The following is a 25,526-nucleotide window of genomic DNA, read 5'->3' on the forward strand; positions in this document are numbered from 1 at the left end:
AACACCTGTCATCAGATGGACACAAGAATCCAAGCCACTCCACCAACCACAACCTTAAAACAAATTGATTACATAGAATATGTACTAGTATCCAAAATTAAGATATTTGATTTAGACATTCAAACTAAGCTCTGCTCCAATTGAACACCTAACTCTTAATAAAGTGTTTCAATTAGATACTTTCGGTTCAAATCACCCTCAATATGCCAATTTCAGAACTATTGCGAGAAAAGAACTTTGTTTGTATTTTGTACTAAACCAACTCAAGTTTACTAAAGAAAAGAAATAGAATTCAGGCTAGCTATACCAGCTTGTATGTCCCTTCCATTAAAAAGAAGAATAAAAGATACCTATATAAAGCCCAATATTCGTCCTGTCCCAGATTAATTGTCATGTTTTGCTTCTCGCGAGTCAATTTGACTAAATTTAAAAGTTAAATTGGATTAAGATCAACTCAATATTTTATAATTAAACTTCTAGATATTAAAAAACTATATGAAAAATACTATTAGATGCAACTTTTCTCATTTCAATTGGTTAAAGTTCACTAGTTAATAGCTACAGAAGTATGCTCTTGCGCCATTTCCATTGCAAATCATGAAATGACAATCAGTATCTAGAGTAAACAAAATTATTAGGGCTAAGCAGGGAGCTTTCTGTCCCTGCATATTGCAGCAACCATTACTCATATTATCCAGAGAAATGGCGTATGCTGCTCTTTCTTCACTTAAGCATACACTGCAGCAACTCCTGCACTAAATCACCTTTGATTTGTGGAAGCTCTATACAACAACAACATGTTGAATCTACTTATCAAAGTCTTTGTGGTCTGTAAGCTTTTCTTGATGATACCACAAAGGAATTCAAAGATATTGATACTCTCAAGGTTTTGGAAAAGAAGGTCAGAGATGTAGTGCACAGAGTAGAAGATACAGTTGATTCAAGCCTAAGAAGCGTTATTCTAGCACGTTCTTTTTCCAGAGTCCTCCAAGAAATGGCTTGTGAAGTCTTCCATGAAAATTTTCAAAAAGTGGAAAAAGAAGTCGATTCTCTCTGGAAAGAGGTGATGGATATCAAGTTTAATAAGTGCGGAAGCAGATGTGCACAAGCAAGAACTTCTAGCTCATCAAGAATGTATCCTACTATGCACAATATTGTTGTTGGAATGGAGGATGACTTCAACACCATACTAGATCGCCTCACTGCATATACAAATGAGCTAACTGTCATATCACTTGTTGGTATGGGCGGTATAAGCAAGTCAACTCTTGCTAGAAAAGTTTATGATGATCCTCTATTCGACATCCATTTGATACATGTGCATGGGTCACTATCTCTGAAGAATTTAAGGAGAGACAGATGCTCCTAGAACTTGTCTCTTCAATTAGTCAGGGTAGGACTAATCAGAGATATGAACAAATTAGCAACGATCAACTAATGGAGATTGCGTATAAAGGTCTAATGTGTAGGATATTTCTAATTGTCATAGATGATCTTTGGAGTACTGAGGCTTGGGACCAAAACTATTTCCTAATGATAGCAAGAGAAGTCGAATCCTATTAACCACTCGACTCAAATATGTTGCTGATTATGTAAGCCCTGATATTGTTGGGTCCATCCCATAATTTGAGGAAGGAAACATTTCCCTTGTTTTAAGGCAGAAAACAAGGAAGAAAACATTTCCCTTGTTTTGAGGAAGAAAACATATTCCTTGTTTTAAGGAAGAAAACATCTTCCTTGTATTTGGCAAATTGTCAAATGTTTGCTTGAGTCACAAATGACATCAATAGGTTCATTTCATCCCTATAAATAGGGAAGCCTTCTATCATTTGTAACATCACCAAGAGCAAGAGACAAAAACAGTAAGGAAAACATTTGAGTGAGATATAGGTATTAAGTTTAGGATTGGTTTTTTGTAATAGTTGAGTGTGAGAGTTACTCCTCCTATTGTAATTCTGTTCCGGTTATGAATAGAAGACTTTTCCAATCATAACAAGTGGTATCAAGAGCTTGGTTAATCCTGCAGGCCAATCTTTTAAAGTTTCGTAAAATTTTCAGTCAAAACTTTTTTGTCCCAAAATTGTGCTCTGAGTATACCATTAGAAAGATCTCGTTCCGAGGATTCCGAATATATATTTTTCAGAATTTGTTGACCACCGGAAGGCCTCCAAAAGTCCAGTCAAAGTTTCTCTGTCCACCATCGCCGCCGCCGCTCCGCCACCTTCCGGCCACCAGCTCGCCGGAGAAGACGACCGGAGAAACCCGATCCAACCAACCCGCTTTGTCCAGACCAACCCGTTTGACCAGAACCAGATCTGGTTAAAGTCCAATTGCCACATCATCCTTTTGTTGACTCTTTCAACCAACCAGTGGTTAAACCGGCCCGGTTCGGTTTGAATTAGTGCAGCCCGGTTCACTCTGTTTTTGTCCGGTTTTCAGATTGGTCAGACCGGTTCCCTAAGTTTTCGACCATTCCGGATTCAACCGTGAGTCCCGTTTTGCCTGATTCTGCTTCCACAGTCCAGTACAAGCAGATTAGGTGCACTTTATCATGGAGAAATCATCACCGGATACCATGATTCCGCTAACATCCTCAAATTATAACATGTGGAAACCTCGTATGGAGGACTTGTTAAATTTTAAGGATTTAGCCGAGCCGCTCAAAAATAAAGGTGCCAAACCCGACAAGAAGACAGACGAAGAATGGGCAAGAATGAATAGGAAAACGGTCGCAAAAATTCGACTGTGGATTGACCATAGTGTATTCCATCATGTCGCGCAGGAAACGAGTGCTTACAAACTTTGGGAAAAGCTTGGGAGCATGTACCAAGCAAAAACGGCTCGAAATAAAACATTGTTGATGAGGCGATTGGTAAATCACAAGCTACGTAGCGGTACCTCTGTCACAGAACACACAAGTCAGTTCCAAGATCTCGTGAACCAGCTAAGTGCAGCCGAATGGGTTCTCAAAGATGAGGAGCAAGCAATCTTGCTCCTAAGTTCTCTACCTGATAGCTGGGAGACTCTTGTCGTCACTCTCAGTAATTCCGCCCCCAATGGTAAGGTGACCATGCAGATGGTCACGGACTCCTTAATAAACGAGGAGTCGCGAAGAAAAGAAGCCGGGGTAGATCAATCATATGCCCTTGTTTCTGAAAATAGTGGACGCAATGGAGGTAGAAGCGGAGGTAGAGGAAGAGGCCGAGGCAAAGGTAGAGGTCGAGGTCAAAGTAGAAGAAGATCTCAAGTTCGAGGGAGATCACGAGAGCGGGGAAAGTCCTTCGATACCAACACTTGGTTCGAGGGCTATTGTAACTATTGTGGCAACTATGGCCACCAGAAGGTGGAGTGTCGAAAGCTTAAACGGGAGCAGCCTCAAACTAACCAGAGTTCGAGCAAGGAAGATGGTGAGACCATGGTCGCCGTGTCACCAGACATTGCACTTGTTACATGCGGAGAGGAAGCATGCCTACACGTGGGCACAAATGATATTGAGTGGGTGATTGATACTGTTGCATCATTCCATGCCACTCCACACCGGGATTTGTTCAGTACTTATAAATCTGGAGACCACGGCGTTGTGAAGATGGGAAACACCAGTTTCTCGAGCATTGTTGGCATTGGTGATGTGCACATAAAAACCAGCAATGGAAGCTCACTTGTGTTGAAAGAGGTTCGTCATGTTCCGGATCTGAGATTGAATCTGATCTCAGGAGTAGCTCTGGATCGACAGGGGTATGGAAATCTGTTCAAGGATGGTACGTGGAAGCTGTCCAAAGGCTCTATGGTTATTGCTAGAGGACATATTTGTGGTACTCTTTACAAAACCAATGTAAAGTTGGATCGACCGAGTCTCAATGAAGTTGAAGAAGAGACATCGCCAAAACTTGTGGCATAGACGATTGGGCCACATGAGTCTGAAGGGATTGATGACTTTTGCAAAGAAAGAAGCCATCTCAATAGATAAAGACGTAACTTTGGATCCCTGTGATCACTGTTTATTCGGGAAACAACATAGAGTTTCTTTCAGTTCCACCAGAAAGAATCGTTCCGAGTTGCGGAGCCTTGTCCACTCTGACGTGTGTGGACCCATTGAAGAAGAATCTCTTGGTGGTAGCAAATACTTCGTGACATTCATCGACGACGCATCACGGAAGGTTTGGGCTTATTGTCTCAAATCGAAGGATCAAGTATTCGATCGTTTCAAGACATTCCATGCTATGGTAGAAAGGGAGACTGGAAAGAAGCTGAAATGCCTCCGATCCGACAATGGAGGCGAGTACACTTCCCGGGAGTTTTTTGCATATTGTGCTGAACATGGGATCAGACATGAGAAAACGGTGCCACGAACACCACAACATAACGGTGTAGCTGAAAGAATGAACCGCACTATTGTTGAGAAAGTCCGATGCATGCTCAGTATGGCTAAACTGCCAAAGCCATTCTGGGGCGAAGCTGTTATGACAGCTTGTTATCTTATAAACAGGTCACCTTCAGTCCCATTGAACTTTGAAGTTCCAGAAAAGATATGGTCTGGGAAAGATATTTCATATTCTCACTTGAAAGTGTTCGGGTGTAAGGCATTTATGCATGTATCCAAGGAGTTGAGGCAGAAGCTTGATCTCAGATCAACTCCGTGTATCTTTATCGGCTATGGAGATCAAGAGTTCGGATACAGGCTGTGGGATCCCGAAATGAAGAAAGTGATTTGAAGTACAGATGTCGTGTTCCATGAAAACCAGTTTCATGAGTGTGCTTCAACAGTCAACAAACACCGAAGTTATCATGCTCCAGATGATGTCCCTGAATCACCACACATTCCTCTCAACAACGAGGAACTTCATGATAATGTCCATGATGAACAAGAAAACATTGATCCAGCAGATGTTGATGATGATCAAAACGAAGAAATTCTTGAGCAGGGGGAGCCTTCACCCCAAGACGCAGCTGGAAATAATCAAGTTCGACGTTCTGCACGAGGGTTAATCCCTCAAAGGTCATACTCGCCAATAGAATGGATCCTTCTTACCAGCGAGGGGGAGCCAGAGAGCTTTCAAGAAGCTCAATCTCATCGTGAAAAATCCAATTGGCGACAGGCCATGGAGGAAGAAATGAATTCTTTACAAAAGAATCAAACATATGAGTTGGTGAAACTTCCTCCGGGAAAGAAGGCCTTGAAGAACAAATGGATTTTCAAGCTCAAGAAAGATGCTAGCGGAAATATCGTGAAGTACAAAGCAAGGCTCGTAGTCAAAGGTTTCCAACAGAAGGAAGGAATCCACTTTGATGAGATTTTTTCGCCGGTTGTGAAGATGATGTCTATCCGAGTGGTTCTCGGATTGGTGGCAAGTATGGATCTTGAACTTGAGCAGATGGACGTGAAAACGGCTTTTCTGCATAGTGATTTGGAGGAAGAAATATACATGGAGCAGCCCGATGGTTTCCGAATCCCAAAGAAAGAGCATCTCGTTTGCAAGTTAAGGAAGAGTCTCTATGGTCTCAAACAAGCCCCAAGGCAATGGTACAAAAAGTTCGACTCATTCATGCTGAAACATCAATACAAAAGAACAACTGCAGATCATTGTGTGCACTTGAAGAAGTTCCTCGATGGAAAATTTATCATCCTTCTGCTCTATGTGGATGATATGCTGATAGTAGGCCAGGATGCAACTATGATCAACAACTTGAAGAAAGATTTGTCTAAGTTCTTTGATATGAAAGACTTAGGCCCTGCACAACATATCTTGGGCATGAAAATCATTCGTGATCGAAAGGCAAAGAAGTTGTTCTTGTCACAAGAGGAATACGTTGAACGCGTGATCAAAAGGTTCAACATGAAAAATACCAAGCCTGTTGGTACTCCACTAGCAAATCACTTCAAGTTGAGCAAGGAAAGTTGTCCTTCTTCCGAAGAAGAAAAGAAGAAGCGAAAGCAGTGCCCTACTCTTCAGCAGTTGGAAGTTTGATGTATGCAATGGTGTGCACAAGGCCAGACATTGCTCATGCTGTCGGTGTTGTGAGCAGATACTTATCAAATCCAGGAAGAATACATTGGGAAGCTGTCAAGTGGATACTACGGTACCTGAAGGGTACATCCAGACTATGTTTGTGCTATGGGGGAGCTAAGCCGATTTTGGAAGGTTACACTGATGCTAACATGACAGGAGATTATGATAGCAGGAAATCAACTTCGAGTTATACATTCACATTTGCAGGGGGAGCTGTGTCATGGCAATCCAAGTTACAAAAGTGTGTAGCACTATCAACCACAGAAGCCGAATACATTGCCGCAGTTGAAGCTGGGAAGGAGCTTATGTGGCTGAAACGTTTCCTTCAAGAACTGGGTTTCCGACAAGAAGAATACACAGTTCATTGTGATAGTCAAAGCGCTATGGATCTCAGCAAAAACTCGAGGTACCACTCACGCACAAAACATATTGACGTTCGATATCACTGGCTCAGAGAAGCAGTCGAGCAACATGAACTGAAGCTCTCCAAGATCAACACAAACGACAATCCTGCAGACATGCTGACCAAGGTGGTACCGAGAGACAAGTTCGAATTGTGCAAAGAACTTGTCGGCATACATTCAAACTAAAAGCCAGTGTACCCTCCTTCAGGTGTATGGGACTGGAGGGGGAGATTTGTTGGGTCCATCCCATAATTTGAGGAAGGAAACATTTCCCTTGTTTTAAGGAAGAAAACAAGGAAGAAAACATTTCCCTTGTTTTGAGGAAGAAAACATATTCCTTTTTTTAAGGAAGAAAACATCTTCCTTGTATTTGACAAATTGTCAAATGCTTGCTTGAGTCACAAATGACATCATTAGTTTCATTTCATCCCTATAAATAGGGAAGTCTTCTATCATTTGTAGCATCACCAAGAGCAAGAGAGAAAAATAGTAAGGAAAACACTTGAGTGAGATATAGGTATTAAGTTTAGGATTGGTTTTTTGTAATAGTTGAGTGTGAGAGTTGCTCCTCCTATTGTAATTCTGTTCCGGTTATGAATATAAGACTTTTCCAATCCTAACAGATATTCCTCCTCATAATATGTCTTTTCTGAGTTTAGATGATAGTTGGAATCAATTTACTGAAAGAATATTCAAAGAAGAATCATGTCCACCTCATCTAGAAGAAATTGGGAAGCATATCATACAACAATGTCGAGGATTGCCGCTCTCAATTGTTGTCATTGTTGGACTTCTTAGAAATATGGACCCGACAAATGATAATTGGAAGAAAGTTGAGAAAAATTTGTACTCATTCTTTTGTACGGTTTCGGAACAGTGCCAATCAATTCTTTCTTTGAGCTCCAAGTACTTGCCTCAACATTTGAAGGCTTGTTTTCTCTATGTTGGAGGCTTTCCTAAAGATATGGAGATTATTTCTTCGAGGTTGATTAGCTTATGGATTGTTGAGCAGTTCATAAAGGAAAGAAGCTATAAAAGGGTAGAAATGGTCGCTGAGGAGTATCTAGAAGAGTTAATTGATAGAAGTCTAATTTTTGTTGGCAAGCGACGGGCTAATGGAGGAATCAAAACTTGTAAAATTCATGATCTTCTGCGACAGTTGTGCATAAGAGAAGCTCAAGTTAAAAATGTTGTGCATGCCGTAAATGAGAATGTCCCCATTTTGTCAGAAGCCATAAATTATCAACGACGATTGATGATTCCGCTCTGGAAGCATGTTGATCTTCCAAGGTATGGGATCAGTGTTACAAGTACAACCCGCAGCTTGGTTTTTACGGGCTTTTGTTATAGAAGATATACACTTCCTGTGGATCGACCCTATTACATTGTCTCACATTTTAGGCTGCTTAAGGTGTTGGACGTACTTTCAACTGATCATTGTTTCTCTAGTGTAATACCTTAGCTTGTACATTTGAGATATGTTTCTGCAAACATTGACAAAGCTCCTTCACTAGCCAAATTATGGAACATACAGACCATAATTCTTGATACACTAGGTACCAGACACTTGGAGCTCCCACTAGAGATCTGGACAATGTTAGAGATAAGACATCTGGATATGAAATGATCAGTACATATGCCTAATCCTGTTGAGGCAGAAAGTCATAGTATTGGAGAACAACTTTTGTTTCTGAATGACTTGCAAAAGCTTGCGCTCCCTTCCTCTCCTTTTATGGCGGAAATCATAAGAAGAACTCCCAATCTAAAAAAGCTAAAGATTATAGGCAGAGGCGGATCTAGGATTTAAACTTTAGGGGCTCAACCTTTTAAATTTTGTAGCATTGAACCATTATATTTCTAAAGTTATGGGTTCATATTCACTATTTATTGTAATTTTTGTAAATTTTTACACATAAATTTATACTCCGCATCGAAAGTTTGGGGTTCAATTAAACCTCTATTTATAGTGCTCCATCCGCCTTTGATTGTAGGTACATATATGGGTTCTGACTGGTCTGCTTTGCTTGAATGTCTCATAAATCTACGAGGGCTTGAGACACTAATTATTGAAGAATTACTAGGCTGGATTCTGTTCATTCTCCCTAGTGATTTTTGCCCGCCTAAGCTAGAGTAATTGAGATTAGCTGATACTTCGTTGCCTTGGGAAACTATGGTTGTGCTGGCTAATTTACCCAATCTTGAGGTGCTCAAAAGACATCCTGCATTCCATGGAACAGATTGGAGACTAAATGAAGATGTTGTGTTTCAAAGATTAAAGTACTTACGACTTGAATGTGAAGATCTGGAAAGGTGGGAAGCAACTAGTGATAATTTTCCGATGCTTGAGCAACTAGTCCTGTTTGGGCTCCGTAAGCTTGAGGAGATTCCTCAAAGTATTGGAGAAATAATGACATTAAAATTAATCAAAATAGAATATTGTAGCTCGGCAGTCGAGACTAGTGCAAAGCAAATTCAAGAAGAGCAAGAAAGCTGAGGAAATTACATTTTTTTTTGCGCGGATTGCCCTTCGTTTGGGGTGGTCTTTAAATTTGCCCCTCATATTTGTGGTCTTTAAATTATGCTCATCATATTGCTGGTCTTTAATTTTTGCCCTTCGCGTTGCAACCCTGAGCGTTCACGCAGAAATCATGAGGTTTTGGGTTCGAACCCCCGTTCAAGCATAAATTAAAAAAAAATTGCAAGGTAAGGTTTGAGTCGCGTGTATGCCGGACCCAACATACACTTGTTAAGGAATCACTAAAGTTATGCTTGACCCGGCATACTCATGCCTTATGGGCAGACTTGGCATGAGTATGCCGGGTCCGGCATAACTTTAGTAATTCCTTAACAAGTTTATGCCGGGTCCGGTATACTTATGGGCACACTTTTAGTTAAGCCTTAACTAAAAGTCTTTTCCTAGTTATGCCTTATGGGGCAGACTTTTAGTTAAGGCACAGCTAAAAGTATGCCCCATAAGGTATAACTAAAAGTATGCCCCATAAGACGGAACTTCTCTTTAGGGCATAACTAAAAATTTGCCTTATAAGACAAAGTCTATGTCTTAAGGAAAAGTTATGCCTTATGGGTCATACTTTTAGTTATGCTTTATCGGGCATACTTTTAGTTATGCCCCATAAGGCATAACTAGGAAAAGACTTTTAATTAAGGCTTAACTAAAAGTTTACCCATAAGTATGTCGGACCCGACATAAACTTGTCAAGGAATTACCAAAGTTATGCCGGACTCGGCATACTTATGCCAAGTCTGCCCATAAGGCATAAGTATGTCGGATCCGACATAACTTTGGTAATTCCTTAACAAGTATGCCGGTGGGGGCATAGCGAAATTTAAACTCTGCCTTGCTAATTTTTTTTAAATTTTTGACTGAGTGAGGGTTCAAACCTGAAACCCATGGGTTTTAGCCGAAGGGCAAAATATAAAGATTTCAAATATGAGGGGCAAAATTTAAAGATCACCCCAAAAGAAGGGCAATTCTGCGAATTGCCCGGGAAATTATGAGCTTGAAGTTCGAATTACTAGGTACGTTAAAATTCCATCTTTCATTATTAATCATATCTTAATCATATCATATTATACTAAAAGTGAAAAGCTCCTACCTTCGAAGTTGGTTTACCATTTTGCCCCTACACTAAATCAAAATTTAATTAAATATCTAATTACATACTCATATTTTTATTTACGCAAAGGCAGTAGAAAGTCGCCCTTTAACTCCTTAGTTATGGCACATTAATTAAATTCATTCTCGTAACTACGATAGCCTATTGGCTTTCCTACTCCTTCAAATACAAATCTTCTAAACGTTTCCATCATTTACTGTAATAAATATTCTTTAGTATTTAATAGCTCCAAAAATATCTAATTAATTTGATCTTTTCTACTGTCCGTATCAAAGTGCCCTATTTAGGATCTTTAATTTGTCAAGAAACAGATGAATTACAATAGCCTGTTGACTCTCCTATTCCTTCCTATACAAATCTTAAAACTAAACTAAACTTGTCCATCATTTACTACAATAAATATTCTTTATTCAATAGCTCCAAAAATGTCTAATTAATTTGATCGTTTTTACTTTCCCTATTAAAGTCCCCTATTTAGGATCTTTAATTTGTCAAGAAACAGATGAATGTTAAGGGTCAGGACAATCGTGGGTTCATTGAGGAGAGTTGGAAACAGATGGATTATTTTTTGCTTAAATTTATTTTATAAGTTGCTTGTTTTCACCTTTCCTTACCTAAAGTCCCCTATTTAAAGTAGGGCGGCAAAAATACCGAAAACCAAAAATCGGATTGAACCGAATTAATTCGGTTTTTCGGTGTTCGGGTTTTCGGGTTTTTGGGTTTTTGGTTCGGGTTCGGTTTCAATTTTCAAAAATTTCGGGTTTTCAGTTCGGTGTTCGGGGTTTAGTGTTCGGTTTTTCGGGTTTTTGATTTTAAACCGAATTTTATGTATTAGCCCAAAAATATTAAATAGTCCAAGCCCATGCCCATTAAATTTAAGCCCAAAAGAAATAGAACTCAAACCCTCTTTCAATCTAATTTCCTTTTTAAGATTTCAAAAGGAAAGTGTTAAATATAATAGCAGAGTCCTTTTACTCCTGTCTTAGTAACGCTCTTTTAAGCAAATTTAAAGGTAGCTATTACTTATAGTTAACTTGTTTGACCCAAATATTTGGGAAAAAAACTGGAAGTTCTTCTTCTTTTGGAAAAAAATTGAGACTTAGGACGTGATCAAGTTCAAAAAAAAAAATAATGATGGTCTAAGTCTGCCAGGCCGAGTCAAAATATACTTACTAAGGAAAAGTACTTTTTTTGTAGAATTGACATTCAAATGGAGTAATTTCAGAGAGTAAAATTTTGTTTATGGCAATGCTTTTGTTAGAATTATAAAAATATTTTTGTTTGGCTTATCTTTCCGAAAGATAATCTAGAGTGAAAATTACAAAATATGACATGTAAATATTTATTTTACACTTAGTATTTTTTAAAATTTATATAAATAAATGATGATCTGATATAGTTATTATGAGATATACATTACTTAAATTCTTCAATTTCATTTAACTAAAATGTAAAAACTGAAATCATCAAATTGTGCGAGAGCAGAGTTACGTGACTTCGGCCATAGATTTGTTATCAACAATGTATGATATAGTTTTTGTCATCAATGTTGAAATGGTCTGATAAACGTAAATATTGATAGTAAATTTTGTTGAGAAAAAATTAAAAGTAACTTATGCTTCTTCAAAGGAGAAGCTATATTTTCCAGTTCTTTCACACATAAAACACCGAATTGAAAAAATCGAAACCGAACCGAACCAAACTTCAAAAAACCGAAACCGAAAGAACCGAACTGAACTAGTTTGGTTCGGTGTTCGGTGTCCACTTTCAAAACACCGAAACCAAAATAGCCGAACCGAAGTAAGGGAAAACCGAACCGAAGAACCGAACGTCCACCCCTAATTTAAAGTCACCAGTGAAAGGCTATTGAATCAGCAAACGGCAAACCGTCTTTTACTTGATGATCAGTGCAGATAACAATGTGGTTAAGCTAAACAAGCAAGGGACTTGATACTTTGTTACCAGGCGGAAAATGAATTCAAGTTGCTTCTTCTTCCATGTCTAGCTCCTCTGCTACAGTTTTCTTTTATGTTCTTCACTTTCATTGTTGCAATTTTGATCATACAAATGACTCTACTCTTTCAATTATAAGACAAAATTCAAGTGAAGGCGTTGAGTTGCTAGCAAACTATTGATGGATAACGCTTGCCTTATGAAAAAGAAGCTTTTTCTTGATAGATTCTATATATGTTTATAGAACAGAGTGGCTGATGTTTGTGTATAGCACTAGATTTATTTTGTTTAAATTGTTGTGATGTATTACAATTCTTTTACAACAAATTTTACAAAGAGATCGAATAATGACAATCATTTGTTTTTATATTATTGTCTTACATTCTTTTTTGTCTGTCTACCTTTTGGTCTAGAGTTCTTTATGCACCTCAGGTAACTCTTCCCTTATAATAGTTGCAGTTCATGTTGTGGTGTGTTTTTATGGAAAATGAGAAAATGTTTTACTTAATGAATTACAGTATTTTCTTTTGTCACCATCATGAATTCGTTATTAATGTATTATTTACATGAACTGACTATTTAGTTTCATAGTCTTAACTCTAGATTCATGTCAATTGTAATTGAATTTTATTTGCCAACACAAGACATTTAGGATGTTAGAAGTATCCAATTCACAAATTTTCTTTTGGAAATTTGCTCATATCCATCATCATAAACTGCTTCTTGATACGTTAGAAAATATACTAATAATATACTATTTCGCATGATTGAGTTAGTTATGAGTCGTTTTACTGTTATTGCCTCTAATTTACTAAGACCGTTTTTTCTACTTCTTTTTCTTACTTTTATATTGTTTAATTTAGGAGAATTCTCTTAAAGCTCAAAACATAATTTTTAATTAATATTTATGAAATTCCTTAAATTTTTAGATTCATACGATAGGGTACACGCGCAACGCGCGTACCCAGACACTAGTTATACTAAAAGTGAAAAGCTCCAAATGTCAAAGTTGAATTACCAAAATACCCGTCAATTGAATGACCACTTTACCCTTACAAAATTTATTATTTCATAAACCAATACATTAATTTGCTTCATTAATCGGTGGAGAATTTGAAAAGTTACAATGAATAGTTTAATATAGACCAAATTCATTTACAGAACTCAAAGGTGTATGTGACTAGCCATTTCCCATGGCTACTAAAGGACCTAATATTCACACTGAAATGCAACCGAATTTTGCTAAAAATTCTATATGTAACATCATGACCAGTTTATCATGATAAGGCCGCATGTACTGAGTAAAGTCATATTATCCATGTGAGGTGAATTGTCAATTTTTCTGAATATTTGTGTATGCAGTATTGAAGATGAGATTGAGAGAACACCACCAACTCACAAAGATGGATGACGTGCAGTGCGTTTAATAGCAACAAATTAAAGTAGGAAGTGATTGTCCAGGAAGCAGTTGTAACAGGAAGTTTGAAGCCCAGATTAGCAAAGAGAATTGCTTAATTGAATTACTATATGTAGTTGTCTCTCCGAGTGTCTGTTTTGCTTAATTTTGATAGCTGATGTTATTGGTACCTTGGGACGTATGTCCAAAACGAAGTTGATGTTGTAGGAACCACGACGCGTACATAACTCTACTTTTGGTTAATAAAATGCTTGTTTATGACCAAAAAAACAAAGGTAGGAAGTGATCTGTCTTTCAGCCATTCTCACTTGAACATTCCCATTCTTTTGTAATTTCATTTCCAATAGTTTTAAAAAGTTCATTATGCAATTGTGAAAGTTTGGTGTTGTAAAGTTTTAGTCATTATGGCGTTTGGAATTCAATAACAAGTAATTCTTCTTTCATGCACTTTGTGTCTTTCCATATAATTTACCTTTCTAATAATTTAAGCATCTCTTTCTATGTGTCTCAATGTAATCTGCTTGTTTTGAATTGTATTCCACATGCCAAATAGAATTCCCATCTTGCAACTCCGTTTCTTGATAGCATTGAATTATTAGTTACACCTCATAGAGAAAGCACTTTCTGGTATCAAATTATTAGCATAATTTTTCGGTTGCAAAAAGCCGCTAATATTTCTATCTTACTAATATCCTATACTTGCTTAATTGCTTTTAAGCATCTTAAGAGTATAGAAAAATAGTTAACGTATAAAAGTTAAACCAAAATTATAATAAACTGTTCACGTAAATGACATAGCGACATTTTTGGTGCAAGAAGATGAATTAACAAAAGGGCAATAGCTTGATGATCTTCCTTGAAATTTAATGCTATCGGTTATATATATAAAAGGGATAATTGTAACACCTCGTGCATTCAGGCTAAGATTTGACTCGTAAGACGAGGTATGATGAATCCAATTTGAATAGTGTATAAATGGTGTTTGAAGCCCAATCAAGACATGAGAAGAGTCCTTGAGCAAAGGAAAGTCAGAAGCTAACCCTACGAAGCGTGTTTTCAAGTGAGTTTGCATCATATCTCAATTAAAATGAGTATACGGAAAAATATGTAAGGAATTTGGGAAAATTTCCTCCTTGAAAGTTGTAGATCTTTGAAATACCTTTCCAATGGTATATTATGGAGGTCAAACAAATATTTGTACAAAAAGTTATACCCGTTTTACTAAAACAGTGTTCTGCCGATTTACGGTGGAATCTACGGGCCATAAAAATTATACGGGCCGTAGATTTGGGCCGTAAAACTGTTCCAGAAATCCCAAATCATTGTAATTGATTTACGGGATAACTACATGATATAACAAACATATAGTGGGTATTAACATTTAGTAGCTATAGTTTAACTTAATTACTTCTCATAGCAAACATTTGTGTATTAATACTATTTAGTAACTATATATATATATACACACACAAAATAGAATACTCATCTCACTATTCACTTCCAACCCATCCCTCCCATTTTTCTCCCCGCCCCCTCTTCTCCCCACTGATCCGCCGCTTGCCACCACCGCCGTCGGAGCTCCGGCGAAAATGCCGTGCCCTTTTTTCCACTGCTCCGGCGAAAATGCCAAAATGCCGTGCCCTTTTTTCCACTGCTCCGGCGAAAATGCCGTGCATCTTCTCCGGCGAAAATGCCGTCCCTCTTCTCCCCACTGCTCTGGTCAGATCCGGATTCGCCAGAATACCGACGGATCTAAGCATTGTTGGAAGCAAAAAAGAAAAAAAACTAAGATCTATGCCAGAAAAAAAGAAAAAAAACTCAGATCTACGTCGAAAAAAAAATGTCCAGATTTTCGCTGTATTCGCCGGAATTTTTTCCGGTCAGATTGTATTCGCTGGAAGTTTTTCCGGTCAGATCTGGATTCGCCAGAATTTTTTCCGGTCAGATCTGGAAAAAGTTCAGATTTTTGCTTTATTTTGTTGTATATTTACCGTGTATACAATGTTTTTCGCTTGTATTTATTGTATACATACCGGAAAATATGGCATCTTTGTTAATTTTTTGGTGTATGAATGTTTTATACTGTATTTTTCGCCTGTATCTGTTGTATACATACCGGAAAATATGATATATTTGTGTAATTATTGGTGTATATGTATTCAGTTTTTACTCGTTGTATTCATGAAGACAACAAGCCAATTTATGAATACAGATAGTTATTTCATGAATACAGTGAAAAAAAAATTGTTGTATTCATGAATACAGCTAAATAAAAAATTGAATACACATGTGGGAGCTAGGCTGATTTGCTACAGAACGTAAATATTGAAACATTAGCTATGCACTTTGATTAAACCCCAAATGTTTGCTATTTATGTAAAATGCCCTTGATTTACGGTGGGATCTAAGGTCCGTAAAACTTTTACAGGCCATAAAATGGGGCGTAAAACAGGTCCGACAGCAGTTTTAAAACTTCGTTTTAAGGTTTTTTCACTTCATTCTTCACACCCCCAAGCCCTAGAATGACCTTCTATTCTCTCTCATCATCAAGAACACCAAGGTAAGCCTATTCTAATAATTCCAAGTCAATTCTAATATATATCCTTGTAATCTAAACAAGAAATCATCATTCCTAACCTAGGGTTTCAAGAAAACCCATCTTAAGGTTCAAGATTCAAGATTTTGGATTTTGGAAACCTTCTTCAAAGTTCAAGTCTTTAATTTAAGTTTTGGAGCATTACCAGGTATGTACGGTTGCTATCCACGTGTGGGAACACTAGTGTTCTTCCCCATGCTTCTTATTCCATAAAGTATGAATCTTTACGAAAACTAGGGTTTCTACACCATGTTCATGACAATCCTAGGTCCATATCCATGAATAGGTTATGTATGAATTGCTATTATTCTATCATTGTGTTCTTAATAACTCCATATGATTATTGAGAATCTGTCCGTAATCCATGAACACCCATATCTCGTATTACATGGGTTCTTGCATGCATGTTTTTAAACAAAAATGCTTATTTCATGAATATCCTACATGTCTACAAGTTTTCGAGCAATGGTATTATATAATTATCTTCATGCCATGATTCAAGATACATACATGCTAATTACAAGTTATTTCATGAAACCATGATTACAAGTTATTTCATGAAACCATGTTTACAAGTTATTTCCTGAAATCATGATTACAAGTTATTTCACGAAAATCATGGGCTTCTTAGCCAACTATATCATGTTCATGTTTTTGGGAGTTGCGCAGATTACCGAGAAGGTTTCATACCTGAAACTACGTATGCCAACGTAGGATAAGGATCGCTCAGCCCAGTAGGACGATTCCTTCATATTTTCCCCATTGAGGGATTTGGATCCATTCATGTCATGTTCACGTCTTGTATCCCGGCAAGGTACAAGACGGTTTAGCTGGTCGGGCAGAGATCAGACGCCACGTGTCAATGTGGTGGTTACATGTCGGTTACATTAATGCTTTCCTAACTTTTAAAATGTTTTTTTATCCATGTTATATATGTATTTATGTCCATGTCAGATACACATGTTCATGACCAGGTTTCAGTTTCAGTTCCAGCTCTCATCATGTTATTTTATGTGTCATGTTTATTTCATTCAGTTGCTTTACATACCAGTACATTCAATATGCTGACGTCCCCTTTCTATTGCCCAGGGGCCTGCATTTCACGATGCACGTACAGATACACAAGACGACAGATCTACTCCCTAGGACCACCCACGTATCAGCTTTTGGTGAGCCCCATCTTCTTCGGGGTTTAGTCATTATTTACTTTATGTTAGTTATGCATTTAAGGTATGCTGGGGGCCTTGTCCCGACAGTTACGTTTAGCAGTTCAGACTCATGTTAGAGGTTTCATAGACTAGACAGTTAAGTTATGTCAGATGTTTAGAGTCGTATAGCCATCTTTGGCTCATTATCTATGACAATCCACATTCATGTTTTCTTAAAACAAGTTTTTTATTTGATAATTATGATATCCCATGTTTAGGCTCATCATGATTATGTCATATTCCGCTTATGTATGCCTCATGATGATTCAGCAAGCCATGTAGTTCGCTCGGTCACATGCAGTAAGGCACCGAGTGCCATGTTACGTCCAGGGCATGGTTCGGGGCGTGACAATAATTCCAAAGCTTTTAAGGGTAAGGCTACATTTTTTTTTTCCGATAATGAGATATTGAGTTAGCTAAACAGGGATTTACATTCATTATTTAGCAAAACATAACAATTTTCTTGTCTTTGTTTTGTAACTCGAACATATTCTTTTAAAAAATTGCACATCTACATAGATACACGCGCAACCCGTGTGCCCAAGTGGGAAGTCTCTAATTTAAAAATTGAATTACTAAAATGCCTATTAAAAGTTGATGAGTTTTTATATTCTTTTTGCCCTTTAATCGAACACTATTCTTATATAATATATTTGGATAAAAAACGTAAATCTGCATTATAATAAATAATAAAAATGTAAATTAGAGCAATAACGCAATCAACCTTTTAAGTTACCTACTTTTTTTATGCTCTTAAAACTACACTAATTGTAATTATAGTCTATATTGGAGATTTATGTGTTACAATTACTACTCCCTCCATTCTATAATAAGTGACTCTTTTAGCTCATGCACTTCCTTTAAGAAATTGCTTACTCATAGAAAATTATGAATATGTTTACTTACCCCTAATTAATGCTTAGAAAAAGAAAAGTTATTTAAGGATTCTTGATTATAAATAAGGATAAGTTTGGAAGAATAGGATTAATTTCTTTTTGAAATTCTAAAGCGTCACTTATTTTGAAACAAAATAAAAAGTCTAAAAAGTCACTTATATGCAATGGAGGGAGTAATATTTTATGTGATAGATTAAAGAAGTTTAAAGGTCACCTTCTTTATAGGCCCTTTAATTTGCCCACGTAGTGCAAAGTCTCCATTTCTCTATGTTATATGTTCTCCTTTCTCAATGTTTATCTCCATTCATTTTCTATCTGAGCTTATTATGCTCAATATTTTTTTTATTTTTCATATTTTATTTATGTTCATGTGCGGTATAATTGTTTTTCTAAATATTTTAGGATAAACATGCAACGCACGTTCCCACGAACTAGTTTTTTTTAAAAGAGTCAATTCCACTTTACCTCCTAATATTTATGGGTTGGGAAACTATATCCTCTTCACATATTGAATCAAAACGATAACCCCCTTATCAAATATTATCCGGTGAGAATTTTCAGTTTTTAGTAAAGATCTTTTTTTTTTTCTTTCTAAAATTGAATTTCAAGAATTTTTCTTCCCTAATTTTAATGGGTTGGATATGATTGGTGTTTGAGGTCTTAGAGTTTTTGGAAAAAAGATTGTATGAACCAAATTTTAAAAAATTGTTGGTATTTTCTTCAAGAGCTTCGAATTCAGTTTTCCAATATTTTAAACTCAAAAACTAGAGTTATGCATTCGTTTGCATGAATAGAAAAAACTTTTGCGGTGCCTTTTTTTTTCCTCTCTTAACCAAACTGCATTAAAATAAAGCTTTTTCGTTTTTGCAACAATTGAAGAACTTTTCTTCAATAAAATTTGGTTGATAAATGACTACAGGACTAGGAAAACAGTAGCGATGTCTCGAAGTGTTTTAGTTGTTGGGAAGGAGCTCAAAAGGGTTAGAGCATTTAGACCTAAGTTGTGGTAGGTGCACATGAGAGAATTCAAAGATGACCCAAAGGTAATATTAGAGGAGAAAATTAGGTAGATTGTTGATGTGCAATTAAAACACAAAGGTTTAAGGGAAAATAACACTCTATGTCTATTTGGATAAAATATTTACCGGAGATGGTTCATATTTCTAATATTACCCGAAATGACCATTTTATACATTATTATACATTTTTATACCATAAGTGTATAAAGTTGTATATCGTGTGTGTAAACACTGTTGCCAAAAAAAAAAAAGTTGGCTATGCGGATGTAATTTAAAAATATGGCTACATGGATGTAAGATTTTATGTTGGATTGTATATTATTAAAATTATCCCATGCAAATAAAACGAATGCCACGTAACTTGAAATTTATTGCTATCCTAACAGAAGTACATTATTTACAACAGAATAAGTGAATGGACAATAATAAGAGTTACATATTTTGTATTTTAATTTTAGAAAGAAAAAAAAATCTTTACTCAAAAAAAGAAAATTCTCATCGGAAAATATTTGATAAGGGGGTTATCGTTCCCATTCAATATGTGGAGGGGGTATCATTTCCTGACACATAAATGTTAGGGGAGTAAAGTGGTATTGACTAAAAATAAATAAGTATACTAGCTGCTTTTATTGAGGAGGGTTAGCCATATCTTAAATTAATATGTTCATCTGGTATTACTGTTTTCTTTCATTTCCTGTTTTCACCTTCCAAAAGAGCTTGTAAACTTTGACTTTCTAATAATCATAAAAAAAAAAAAAAACAGTTTTTCTTTTTCTTGGTTGTTTGAAAGGCTGGATTAACTATAAACAATATATTAAGTGATAATGAGCAACAACAACATAATCTCAGAAGGATTTTATTTGGTTATATATAAGAATAATACCTCTATTCTTATTGATCAAAATTGGCAATTGTCATGGAAATACTAGTTTTTCCACCCGAACCAAGGAGGATTATCAGTAGTTACCGTCTAAACTTTAACAAACATTACACCAGCATATTTAATTTGTACAGCAACTAAGATGTGTTTGCTAATCTTGATTATGACAATTTAGTGCCCCAGAGATACAAAAACATGGGAAGAGTAACAGAATATACTTGTTTGATATAGAAGTGTAATGTAGAGAGTTGATTGTGGAATGAAGCTCTAACAAAATTATTTCATATGGTTTTAATGGGAGGAAAACAGGATTGGAGAGTAACTTCTAGCTTTGTGAAAGTTGGAAAATCTTCTGATGTTTCGTGGAGTTAACACTGAGTAAATGAGATGTAGTAGCATTTTAAATCTCTTTTGATTTATTATGACTTGGAAGATATGGTGACACAATTGGGGAAAATGTGCAATCATAAGAAAAGACTAACGGAATTTGAAAAAGAAAAGTTAAAATATTCTTTGTACCTTGTATATTAGTCTTGAAGGTAACTTGCTATTTATGTTGAGATGACATATACAAAGCTAGAATAGTTGCTGTTTATCCATAGAACACTCTGAAAAGCAAGTAAACCATAAATCTGTTATCCAAATTTATCTAGTTTAAAATCAAACAAATCTTTAGATTATGTACTATATGTACACCCTATATCCCGTCTTCAATGCAGTGATCCAAACAAAACATAAGTACTAAATACCTTGCATTGTAATCCGAAAATAATTTCGTCAGCGAACAAAACGATTCCTTAATTAGTGTCTTTCTCTTAACTTCAACTTTTATACTTCATTTAGGTTGTAAATTGTAATGAAAGAGCCAAGGGATCATGTATTTTCTACACAAACTTTTCAAAATTCAGATTTATCATTTTAAACCGCTAAATAGAATACTCCATTAAATAAGACATTATAAGACTTGCAGGGGCTCTCTGTCTGTTAGGGTGTTGGAACTAAATGAGAGATTAGAATCCCATTCTTAATCCTTCTTCCTGATTAATAGTTTGATTAAGTAAGTGAAACAATTTGTTTTTCTTGTTTAGTAGTGTGAACTGGAGCTGGACTGCATTGTGTGATCATTTGACCCAGTGGCACTCCATCAATTACTTAATTAAAGATGATGATAAAAAGTTAGTGCGCTACACCTCGTCTCATAATTAAACTGCTATAAGAAAAGAGTTACCCCTTTGAATTGGAAATTATTAAGGCCTGGATCTCATATCTATATTACTATTAATTAAGTGAAACAATTTGATTTCCTTGTTTTGTAATGTAAAGTGGGCTAGAATATGTTCTCATTTGTCGACATACCAATTGGAAATCCATTCAAGTTTGTTAATTAAAAAAATGATAAAGGTGAGTACACCAAGTCTTTGTCCCCCATTTAGAAAAAGGGGGAGATGAAAAATAAACCATTTGGACAAAAACCTCTAGCCTAATAATGACTAAGCTACTGAACCGGGGAGATTAAATCCATCAGCACTGCTTTAGTTATTCAAGAAAACTGCAACAACCGTTAACTCATATTATCTCGAACAAATTTTAGCCCCTCAAACTCAATGAAATGGCTTATGCTTCTCTTTCATCACTTACGTATACATTGGAGCAACTCTTGCAACCTAACCAATGTTTGGTTTGTGGAAACTGTATACAACAACATGCTGAATCTGCTTATCAAAGTCTATCTGCTGTGCAAGTTTTTCTTGAGGATACTACAAAGGAAGCCAAAGATATTGAAACACTCAAGTTTATAGAAAAGAGGATCAGAGATGTAGTCTACAAAGCAGAAGATAGAGTTGATTCAAGCCTGAGAAGCGTCATTCTAGCGGATAATGGAGACGACCGAGAAAGGGCTTATAGATCCTTCTATGAAGAATTGCTAGAAATGGAAAAAGAAGTTTATTTTCTCACGAAAGAGGTGATGCTGATCGAGTTTAACAATCATGAAAGCAAGTCAGCAGAAGCAACTGCTACTACTTCATCATCAAGAAGGTATGCAACTGAGGACAACATCGTAGATTGCCTCACTGCCCAAACAGATGAGTTAATTGTCATACCAATTGTCGGTATGGGCGGTATAGGTAAGTCAACTCTTGCTAGGAAAGTTTATGATGATTCATCTATTCGTTCTCGATTTGATAAACATGCATGGGTCACTATCTCCGAAGAATACAATGAGAGATAAATGCTTCTTGAAGTTGTCTCCTCAACCACTGGAAGCAATCAAGAAATGAGCAACGATCAATTGATGGAGATTGTGTTTAGAGGTCTGAAGCGTAGGAGATTTCTAATTGTCATAGATGATATTTGGAGTACTGAGGCTTGGGACGAAATGCGAAGAATATTTCCAAATGATGACAATAAAAGCTGAATTCTATTAACCACGCGGCTCACATATGTTGTTGATTATGTCAGCTGCCCTGATTTTCTGCCTCATAGTATGTCTTTTCTAAGTCTAGATGATAGTTGGAATCTATTCATCGAAAAATTATTCAGAAAAGATCCTTGTCCTCCTCTACTAGAAAAAATAGGGAAGCATATTGTACAACAATGTCGAGGATTACCTCTCTCGATGTCGTCGTTGCTGGACTTCTTGGAAAAATGGACCCAACGCATGATAATTGGAAGAAAGTTGAGGAAAATCTGAACTCATTCTTTGGTACGGTATCTGAAAGGTGACAATCGATTCTTTCTTTGAGCTACAGTTACTTGCCCCAATATTTGAGGGCTTGTTTCCTCTTTTCCTGAAGATAGGGAGATTGGTGTTTCCAAGTTGATGGGGCTATGGATTGCTGAGCAATTCGTAAAGGCAAGAAGCAATAAAAGGTTAGAAGTGGTGGCAGAGGAGTATCTACAAGACTTAATTGATAGAAGTTTAATTTTGGCTGGTAGACAAAGGATTAATGGAAGCATGAAAACTTGCAAAATTCATGATCTTCTTCGCCAACTATGCATAAGAGAAGCTCATACTGAAAATATTATGCATGTCAAGAATGTGAATAACCTCACGTTCTCAGAAGCCATAAATGATCAACGGCGAGTGATTGTTCTGTCTAAACTTCTAGAGAGTCCTGTTTATCCTACAAGGCATAGCAGTGGTATTACAAGTATAACCCGCACCTTTGTTTCAATGGAATATTTTCATTTTGATTTTCCAGAACGGTTTTGTTCCATTGTTTCACAGTTCAAGCTGCTTAAGGTGTTGGACGTATCATCAATGGATTACAATTTCTCTTATGTAATACCTCAGCTTGTACATTTGAGATATGTTGATGCAAGAATTGATGAAGCTCTTTCACTAGCCAAATTGAGGAATCTACAGACCATAATTCTTTATAATCCTGAACGGACAGATTTGGAGTTCCCACTAGATATCTGGACAATGTCCGAGATAAGACATCTAGATATTGGATTGCCACTATATATATCGAGTCCTCTTGAGGCAGAAAGTCATATTGTTGGACAACAACCTTTGTTTCTCAATAACTTGCAAACACTTGTTCTCAATTCCTCTCCTTATGTTGCGGAAATCATAAGAAGAACTCCCAATCTAAAAAAGCTAAAGATTGTTGATGTATTTATGCGTCCTTGACTGGCGTGCTATTCTTAATTCTCTCATTCTTCCTAAAGGAGCTGGAGACACTACAAATAGAAACAAATGACGACCCCATTGACCCGATGGTTCTCTCTGGGGATATTTTCTCTCCGAATCTCAAGCAATTGATATTATCAGAGACTAGTCTACCATGGGAAGTTATGGGTTTGCTGGCTAAGTTACCCAATCTTGAGGAACTCAAAGGGAATTATGGATTCGATGGAACAGATTGGAGACTGAATGAAGTTGATGTGTTTCACAAATTAAAATATCTGGAAATTATGTTCGGAAATCTGGAAAGGTAGAAGCAGGTAGTGATACTTTTCCGATGCTTGAGCAACTATTATTGACTGGGTTGTATAAACTGGAGGAGATTCCCCAGAGTTTTGGAGAAATAATGACACTAAAATTGATCCAAATACGCCATTGCGGCTCTGCTGTGGAGGCTAGTGCAAAGAAAATTCAAGAAGAGCAAGAAAGCTATGGAAATGATGAGCTTCAAGTAATGGTATGTTAAAATTCCATCTTTGATTATTAGTCAATTCTTAATTAATATGTTCATGTGGTCTTTTCTGTTTTCTTTCATTTCTTGTTTTCACCTGCTAAAAAGGCTTGTAAACTTGGACCAGTAATAAATATCGAAAGAACAGTTCGTCATAAAGGTTGGATACAAATGTCAACAACATCATATCATATTTATACTATATTAAAAGCATGAACTCCTTAACTTGAAATTTAAATTACATAAATACCCTTAACTTATTGCTTTAAAAAATAAAAATAAAATAAAAAAACAAAACAAAACGTATAGACGCCTGCCTTCTACCGCTCCTCTGTCACGGACGCCTCTTTGACTTGGCATCCCTCTAACTATCATCTTCTGAATAGTTGCACCCTTTGATTTCAATTTCTGTATAAAATCAGAACCCCGGCACTTCTCCCTAACTTTTTCATCTTCTCTGTTAGCCCAGCATGTTTGGTCACGTAACTCTCCTTCAACAAACTGCCATATCCTTTCAATAGTCAACTTCTTCTCATAGACGTTTTTCACAATTGTCCTTGATGGTCACATCTTTGGTCCCGTTACTATTCCTTCCATCTATTTTCCCCGCTAAGTCCTTGGTCATAACTATCTCCGATCCGTAGAAATCGAGTTGTAAGTTCACTTTTATTTATGTAGCAAAAAACATGTCTACAGTTTTCCTTGAACTATAGATATATATAGACATACATAGGAGTACTAATTTTCGTTGTTTAGATGGCAGGTAGTCCCAATGTGTATCTAGGGAGCAGAATGTGGGAGCAGCAAAAGCAAAGGTGGGAGCGGCAAAAGCAAATACTCTTGGACTTAACCAAGAACTCTCGGAAGTAGAGCAACAACTCGGGGGCTTAAAGCGGAAAAAAAAGACCAACAAAGATCTAAGCTAATGTTAGAATGCTGTAATTTTCCTTCAACAAACTATCTATAGTCTAAATCCTCAATTTTTCTATTAAAAGTGATAAAAACATGTATGTCATCTCTTAGTTTTTATGCAGTTATTGTAGGTGATGTTAAATATGTCCTGTTTGAAACCCGTTAATTTGATTCCTTACATCTTATAGCTATGGCGGGCAATGCATCTAATTCTGCAGAACACAAGAAGTAATGCAGTCAGAGAGAGTTAACCTGAGGCTTGAAGAAGCAATAAACTCATGACAGAACAAAAAAAAAATGCTGAGGAAACCAAAGAGATCGGATGCTAAATATTGTTCAATTTCCCTTTTTTCTTTCATGCTCAATTAAGCCTTTAAGGCACAAAACATTGACCAAATTGTTTGTCACTTAGCTTCTATGTTTAGTTTCTGTGTTATTTATGTGCTTATGCCT

The 25,526-nt window shown here is 36.5% G+C and overlaps 2 pseudogenes; both read left to right on the forward strand.

The window, feature by feature from the left end:
* Window positions 1–702: 702 nt before the first annotated feature.
* On the forward strand, window positions 703–13,430 carry LOC132639825 (putative late blight resistance protein homolog R1A-3; annotated as a pseudogene).
* Window positions 13,431–21,529: 8,099 nt separating this feature from the next.
* On the forward strand, window positions 21,530–25,217 carry LOC132642742 (putative late blight resistance protein homolog R1B-8; annotated as a pseudogene).
* Window positions 25,218–25,526: the final 309 nt, after the last annotated feature.

The sequence above is a fragment of the Lycium barbarum genome, chromosome 5 (assembly GCF_019175385.1).
Source record: "Lycium barbarum isolate Lr01 chromosome 5, ASM1917538v2, whole genome shotgun sequence".
NCBI lineage: Eukaryota > Viridiplantae > Streptophyta > Magnoliopsida > Solanales > Solanaceae > Lycium > Lycium barbarum.